Here is a 9,030-nt window from a genome sequence, read left to right on the forward strand (position 1 = left end):
AGCCGCCTCATATATATGTAAGAGGTGACGACCGATTGAATAACAACACACAATCGCAAAACACATCTACTTTTTACCTTAGTTTTACATCCCTCCTTTGTTCTTTCTTTCTCGTTTTTCGTGTTGAAGGGCAGCGATCCTCGAGGCTCTAGGGGCGGGCGAACCGGCCTAGGGCAGCCCATAGCCGCCGCACGTCCAGACGGGGTCCCTCCCGGGCGCGTGGGGTTTCGGGTCTTGAAAAGCACCCGCCGAATTGCTTGCGTACCGCGCTTCCGGACGGGTCTCCTTTGGCGTGAGCTGCGGTGCATCACCCTCGGCGTTGGAGGTACACGGTGACGTGTTCGTGTGAGAACACACTTTTTGGCGACTCCGCTGGGGACGAAAGATCAAGAATCATCATCAACCATGTCTAATCTCCCCAAGCCCTCAGAAGTTGACGCCGATAACATCATTAAGCCCGGTCTTGATGAACTATTGGATGAGCATCGCCAAGCCTACGAAGCACGCAAGAAGCAGCGTGAAGAGGTTTTTGAGGCGCTCAAGAAGAAGCGCGAGGAGGAGGATTTGGAAGCGTTTCTTTCAAGTTTCAAGAAGGACCGTCAAGGCAACATCACTCCGGCCGAAAATGTCAATTTTCCTTCCCTCATCGACGAACAAGATGTGATCACTGTGAGTAAAGTTTTTTCTCCAGAGCAAGTGGCTGTGATTGAAAGTCTTGTTAGTAAGGGTAATGTGATGGCATACAATTCTTTTGTGGCTAGTGCTAATGCTCAGAAAAATATGCCTCCATCATCTAATGGTACTGTCGGTATATCCGAAAACCCTAATACAATTTTACCTATTTCATCGGCACCACCTATGCAACAACAATATAATATGCCGTTGAATTTTTACCCTACACAAACCAACCAGCTTGTGGCTACACCTACATACCCTAATCCTATTATGAGTGTGCCCAATTCGGCGTCAACGCCGAATCACTTTGTCACACCACCCATAGGCGCAAGCATGTTTGGTCTTCCGCCGAATTATGGTTTGGCGCCCATCTCACAAGTTGCACCAATAGCTAGTACTCAGGTTGCTCCTATGTCATTGACACAAACATCTTCATCTACCTCGGATCCAATTTTAGCTAAATTAAGGGAGGATTTGCATAAGATGTTTCTAGAAACTTTCGGAAACGAGCCGAAAGTAAAGAGTCGTGTGTACCAAAAGCCTTATCCTGAACACTTCGATGCAATTTCTTACCCTCAAGGTTATAAGGTTCCTGATTTTGTTAAATTTAGTGGTGAGGGTACGAAAACGACTTGGGAGCATGTGAGTCAGTATCTAGCACAGTTGGGTGAAGCGGGTTCCATAGAAGAGTTGAAAGTGCATTTATTTCCCCTGTCTTTAACTGGCACCGCATTTTCATGGTTTGCTGCTTTACCACATGGTTCAATTCTCTTATGGTCGCAATTAGAGCAAAAGTTTCATGATCACTTTTATAGCGGCGATAATGAGCTTAAGTTGTCACATCTTACATCGGTTAGGCAAAAACATGATGAATCGGTCACCGATTATGTCAAGAGATTTAGAGATATAAAAAACCGATGTTATAGCTTAGTGATAACTGAGAGAGACTTGGCGGATCTTGTTCTTAATGGTTTGAAAACTCACATTAAAGAGAGGTTAGAAAGTTATGAGTTTTTGAGCATTAATCAAGTCTTACAAAAAGCTTTGGCCCAAGAGAGTCGAAGTAAAGAGGTCCATAGGTCAACAACCGATCGTCCTAGAATGCATATGATTGAACACAATGATGATAATTCGGACGATGAGGTTGATGTCTATACTACTGAATTTGTTTGGTCCTCAAAGGCCAAACCCTATATGTGCAATGCTCTTAAGCCGATTCGCAAGAATCGTGATGAGGAGATGAGGTTTACTTTTGATATATCAAAGTGTGATAAAATATTTGATGCTCTCTTGCAAGATAAGATGATTAGAATATCACACACCATACCGCCGTTTGAAGAGCTGAAACGGCGTGCTTATTGCAAGTACCATAATTCATTTTCTCATGCTACTAACGATTGCAATGTTTTTCGACGACAGATACAATCGGCCATTAATGACGGACGATTGAATTTTGCTGAGATGCAAGTTGATAAGCAGCCCTTCCCCATAAACACCATAGACTTGGAAGGGAAGAAAATGTTAATTCGGCCTAACATAGCCGAATCCGCTAATAAAGATAATGTTGTTATTGGTGAACCCAGAAATAGCAAGGAGGGCGACAAGGTCTTGGGAAGAAAGATTGTGCTTGAGAAGAAACCCGATGGTAAGGAAGTATTGAAGATCACTATAAAAAATGCTACACTCGGGGGGCAACCACAAGTACAAGAGGATGCTCATGTTAAATTGATAAAGCCCAAGAATTCAGAAGTTGGCAAGTGGAAAAAGAATGAAACTAAGAACAAGAGAATCAAGCCAACTTTTAATATGTTGCTATCCAAATATGCAAGTCAAGCGGACGGTTCTAGCTCTAATCGGCCATCACATTCAAAGCGTTCAAGATTGCCTCCAGAGCAAGAGTTTTGACGATATGCAAGGCCATATGGGTCATGGGCACCGACACCATGGATGTCACAACCCTCCTATGCGCCATATTACATGAGAGGCTTCAGTGGAGGATGGGGGCAGCCCCCAATGGCTCCTTATGCTTTCCATATGGGGTGGGCAGCACCTAGAAGGCCTGCTCGCGAGAGGCTTTATTATCCCACACAAGGCTGTTTGAGCTATGGTGCTAATCGGCCAACAAAAATTTCTCCAAGTAAGGCCAATAAAAAAGTGTGGCGTGTTAAGTCATCTAATGCGGAAATTTCAGAATGCGACAAGCAAAAGGAGATCGAAAAGCCGGTTGTTGGTAATCTGGCTACTTCTAATGGTGATATTGTTATTGTTCAGCAGGGTTCCATGGTTAGTGATCATGAGGCGAGCACAAGCAAGGCCAAACCAAGGGATCCCAAATATACTCAACCTAAGTGGTGTCCTCCCGGTTTAACCAAGACCATGAAAAGGAGATTACAACGCATGAGGAACCACGAGAAAGTAGAGCACAAAGAGGAGAGGCAAAAGGGACGAAAGTGAAATCCGGCCCATGGCACTCACAAAACAAGTGTGGAGGCCTAAACAAAAACAAAACACAGATGCTTCTACATTAGCTGCAGCAACACCTTCACCACCAAAATAGGATGATGCGACCCCTATTACATCGTCCACACCACCTGAAAAATCCCCTTCAATTGAGGAAACTTTGAGCCCAATATACACATTGGGGGATGAAGATGAGATGGTGGATTACGACTCTACGCCGGTTCAGGAAGGTATGGATATTAATATGGTGTATTACTTACATGTCGAGTTTCGTGCTATAGGTGAAGAAGGGGAGGTGGCTCAACTGGATTTTGGTCCAAAGAACGCTATCTTCGAGAAGCCAAAAGAACCGGTGAAACACTTGAAGCCATTGTACCTCAAAGGTCATATTAACGAATCGCCGGTTGCTAGGATGCTCGTTGATGGTGGTGCTGTGGTAAATCTTATGCCCTACTCGGTCTTCAAGAAGTTGGGATTAGATAATGATGCATTGATGAAGACCAATATGGTACTTAATGGATTTGAGGGTAAAGAAAAGACAGAAGCCAAAGGTGTGATGTGCATGGAACTCACCGTGGGAAGAAAAACTTTGGCCACCACATTCTTCATCGCCGAGGTGCAAGGTAACTATAATTTTATATTAGGCCGCGATTGGGTTCATGCTAACCAATGTGTGCCATCTACCATGCATCAATTCTTAATACAGTGGGTCGATGATGAGGTAGAAGTCATTCACGCGGATAATTCGGCTTGTGTTGCTTTGGCCGATGCATCGGTGGATTGGAATCATCCGGATGTTACTTGCTTAACAGGGTGTGACCTCTCAGAGTTTGATTTCCTTAGTGCTACGAGGAACGGGTTCATTCCCATCTCTTTAAAGCCGATTGGTGGTAATCGGTTCCAGGGTATAATGTAAACAATAAGTTAAACATGGCCGATATAGAAATTATCGCCCTAAGCACATAAAATGGCCGATTGAGTGTTGACATCGTCCTTAGGAAAAGCATCGTGCAAGTTATTTTTCGGCACACAAGTTTGCCGAAAAACAGGGGGGCATGTGTTGACACCAGATTTTGGCACGGCCAAAAACTTAATTAAGATGGCCTCAAATGGAGAAGTGCTCAAAGTGATAAAGTTCTGTATCATCAAAAGGAAAAACTTTGATATTTGGGCCATAGTCATCCGGTCTCATCTCTAAGGCCGAAGTTGTGTTCGAAGTACTCAGATTTTGTATTCAGAACACTATTCGGCTGATTATGCCCCCAAGATGGCCTCATATGGGAAAAGTTTCTACATCAGTTGTCTTCGTCTCGTCGAAACGATCGATTTTGATATAAGAAACGTCTAAATCGGAGTTCGTATGCAAAAGTTATAGCCAAAACGGTGTGCTGCAAAAGTCTGCTCCGGAAGTTCCGGGCCAAACTTCCGGGGAGGTTCCGGGCTAAACAGAAACTTTGCACGCGGTGCGTCCCGAAAACTGGAATTTTAACATTATTTGCAGATTTGCGGGGCTGATTTCGACATCAAGATGACCTCAGATGAAAAAGTGATCAACTAAGGAATTTTTCTCCATTGCAAGATCTACAACTTTGCTTTTGGGACCGTCGCGATCCGAAGCCATATGCGACTTGCAGGAGCTGTGCAAGAGGGCTATTTGATGTAATTTTAGCCCGGAAGTTCCGGGCTGACCGGAAGTTCCGGCCCTCGTGGTCCGAGTTAGGTTATCTTTTGATGTTTTGGACGGGATTTGAGTCCTTTTCTTGTACGGAAAGTCCAGCCGCCTCATATATATGTAAGAGGTGACGGCCGATTTGAGTCCTTTTCTTGTCCGGATTATTTGATATGGGCCGGACTGATGGGTCGTGAAGATAAAAGCAGAGGACTTTCCCTCGTGTGTGACGCCCCGAGACCATTGCACCAGGTGTCTTCCAGTTATTCGCTGTTGTTGCCTTGTCTTTCGCTTGCGTGTTGCATCTTGTCATGTCGTCATGTGCATTGCATCATCATGTTTTCAAAACTTGCATCCGCCCGGGTTCCCCAGTTCTACCTGTTGTCTGTTCTGAACCCAACCACACTCGCACACGCCCGCGCATGTCCGAAATATTATTTTATAAGTGGCCGGGAAATGTTCTCGGAATGGGATGAAAGTTGACATGCGGTCTTGTTATGTTGTAGGTAGGCCACCTGCCAAGTTTCATCACATTCGGAGTCCGTTTGATGCTCCAACGGATAACTATAGCGGCATTATAGCCGGTTAAACGTCGGATGTTTTCGGCCTCCAAAAACTGTTGCCGGGCTTTCCCTCTCTTTCCTCCCTAGACCATCTACACAGTCCACTACCAACCGCCAGGCCACCTAACCCCTCCTTGCACAGTGCATCGACCCCTCACGCGCGTTCGAAAACTTCCCCGAATCTGACCGGACAGTCGTTACCGTTGGGTCCGGATCATCCCCTAACATCCCAAAAACATCTCCGTTTTCTTATTTGGGCTACCTAACCTATTTTTTCTCGACCGCCCGATTACGATCGGACGGACCGAGTTAATCCCTAACCTAATTCCCTACCTATTTAACCAGACAAAACCCTAAAATCTAGGGAGATGTCCCATCCATCCCGTCTCGGCCGCCGCCACTTTCTTCCTCGGGGTTCCCCTCCCGATCCAAACCACCAACCGAAACCGCCTCCTCCTTCCTCGTTTTCCCCATCGGACCAACCATCTCCTTCTCCTCGATCTCCCCACCAGCCCAACTGGAGCGCTCGAACAAGTCTCCTCCTTCCCCGGAATCGATCCAGATCCCACCTGGCCAAATCCCCTCGCATCCCCGCCACCAGGTCACGACGCCGGCCTCCTCTCTCTCCTTCTTTCTTTTTATCTCATCCTCACCTCTTCGTTTCTGTTCCAGGAACGAACAGGGAGCCCACCATCGTCACGAGCTTGGAGCTCGTCGCTGCCTCCCCGATGCCTCCTCGTAGGCCTCCTCCATCCCCTACCGAGCAGGTGCTTGCCCGGAGCCCCGCGTCCCCGCTACCTCCAGCGCCCGTCCATGGAGACCTCCTTCCTCCCATCCTCGAGCTTGCCGGAGGCCTCCGACGTCGGCGGAGCACCAACGGAACCAGGACCCCTGCCTCGCGCCCTCCTGTAACATCCCAAATTTTCAATTTGGAATGTTATACATAGATCATCCATGCATATCATGATTTATTGCATTTCCGTTCTGCAATCCTCAAAATCCTAAGCAACCCAAGGACCCACGGAGAGAGTTGGGGATTTTCCGGTTTTCATATTTGATTTTTTTATCAAATAATGAAACGAGGATTTTGATTTTAATAATTTTTCTCTCCGAAAATATTTCATACTAAATCAAATGAGTGGAGATAATATGACTTCTCCAAAATAATTGAAATATTAGAGGAAAAATATTAAAATCATTTATTGGATTTTATTTGGTTTTATTCGAATTTTATTTGCATTAGAAAAATTGCACGTTTTCAAAATTGCATTTTAGGGCCAAGAAAATGTTCAACTCGTCCTAAATATTTTATTTAGACGGTGAAATTTTTTTTGGCATTTTTAGGTTTTTAGTTATCTTTAGGATTTTATTTCGGTCGGCGAAGTTTAAAAAAAAAGGTTCCGTGCCGACTGGGCCTAAGGCCCAGCCGCGCCAGGCCGCCACCGCCTCCTGCGCGCGCGCGCGCCGCCGCCGACTCGGACCGGAGTCCGAGTTGGACTCCGCCTCCGCCGCGCCTTGCCCCCTACTCCAAGCCGCCCCGCCCCGTCCTTTATATACGCCGCCACCCCGCCCCCAACACCACACCACCACCGCCGCCCGCGCCGCGCCAAGCCGCCGCCGCCGGAACAACCGCCGCCCCCTAAGCCGCCGCCCGCCGGACCTCTCGCCGGAGGTAGCCGCCGCGCCCCGCCGCCGATTTTTTTATAAAGACGTTCGGTTTTTGTTTAGAAACCCCAGATCCGTTTTTTTTTCCGGATTCGCCGGTTTTCTCGGTTCTTCTAATTAGCGGATGTTCGTCCGAACGTTCGTTTTAACGAACGGTTCCTCGCCCGTTAGTCACAAATAACGAACGCTCGTTCGTTAGTCTGTTCGTGAGTTTTCTTTTATCGGATTTATTCCGCGATTTTCTCTGATCGTGATTTCTGATCCGATCTTAGATTCTGTTTATCTTTTCGCCCGTTTATCAGAATCAGGCGATTCAAGCGCCTAGAGTTTCGTCCCGAAACCCTCTTTCTGGTTAATCAACTCAAACAAGTTTTCTCTACTGTAAAATTTGACCTAAGTTCAGATTAGTAAACGAAGTTGTTTTCTTCCACCGTTTGACTTTCGTTGCTTCGTTTGTTTTGATTCTTTTTGCGTACCGGAGTTCTTAAGTTGAACTTTCTGGTCAACCTCTCTTATTTGAGTTTTGCTTGTGCATCATTGCTTGTTACTTATGTATGTTATTGTTTGCTTGCGACAGAATTCCCGGAGTGCGAAGCGTGTTACTACGAGTCTCTAGGATCGCGGATCATCAGCAAGGCAAGTAACACTTTGATCATATCCCATTATTACCCAGTTTTTATGCATTAGTTCCAATCCTCAAACATTGCATGATTAGGATGTCATTATCTTGTGGGTTGGGAAGTAGTTGCTGAGGTAGAACCTATTGCCCTGTTATATTCAAACCCTTGGGAGTTACTTCTACGTATTGCTTATATTGCTATGCTATGCTCGTAGACGTGGTTTGGGTTTGAGTGAAATTCATGACAGATGTGAGATTGTTAATTAATGGTTCAACTTAAGGTGGCAACTTAATCAAACAACTAGGTGGATTGAGGCACCTGGGGAACCCAGTGTTGTCTGTTTTTTTGGAAATCCCGGGGTACCCGTGTGATCTTCCTATGGACCGCCACCCAGGCTCAAAGGGAACTGAGATGATTCATGCTAGAAACTTCCGTGTGCAGCCACAAGCTATTATGGGCTCTAGCATAGTTGAGTAAGTTACGTGAAGCTCTTAAAGAGGTAGATCAGCAGGTAGTGGGTTTGGTAGGTTTGGTATGGTCTGCCCGGAGTAGAGAGTTAACGTTTCTGAAAGACTATGTCTCGGTCATCCGTTTCTCAAACACCATGTAGTGCGAGAAATCCAACGGAGGCGATCGAGTCTTGTGGGGAAAAGTGCGCAAACCTCTGCAGAGTGTACAATCTAATCATGGTTAGCCGTGTCCCCGGTTATGGACAATTCTTGAGTATCTAGTACTTGGGTTATCACATGTATCTCACCATGTTTAATTAATACTGTTGGGTTGTTAATCACTTTAATTGGGATTGAGTTGGGGGTACCTTCTCAATGATGTTTCAACCACCATGATAGTAAATTAAAATCTATTCCGTTGTTGTAGGGAAAAATTGGCTTTTCGCAAAAACTATAACCATACGGCTTTCCACCAGCCATATATGCATGTAGTGATAGCATTATTCTGTTTCTGCTCTACTGTGTTATATTGCCAGCATATTCCATGTGCTGACCCGTTTTCGGGCTGCAACGTATTATGTTGCAGACTTTTCAGACGAGGAGGAAGGTTTGTTAGGTCGTTGCCATGCAGCTCAGCTATGCCGTTGGAGTTGATGGACTCACTTATCTTCCAAGCCTTCCGCTGTTATCACATTAGATGGCCTTAAGCCATATTATTGTAATAAGTTCTCTTTGGAGACATTCGATGTAATAGTGTGTGATTGCTACTCTGTTATAAATCCTTTGAGTACTGTGTGTGTCAGCATTACCGATCCAGGGATGACACTGAAGCACAGAGACTTGACCATCTGAGGTCGGGTCGCTACACCTCCTCCTCGTCGTCCTTCGTCGCCTGGAGTTGCCGAGAGCCCGCGCCAAGTCCCGCCGCC

Source organism: Triticum urartu, chromosome 3 (assembly GCF_003073215.2).
Source record: "Triticum urartu cultivar G1812 chromosome 3, Tu2.1, whole genome shotgun sequence".
NCBI lineage: Eukaryota > Viridiplantae > Streptophyta > Magnoliopsida > Poales > Poaceae > Triticum > Triticum urartu.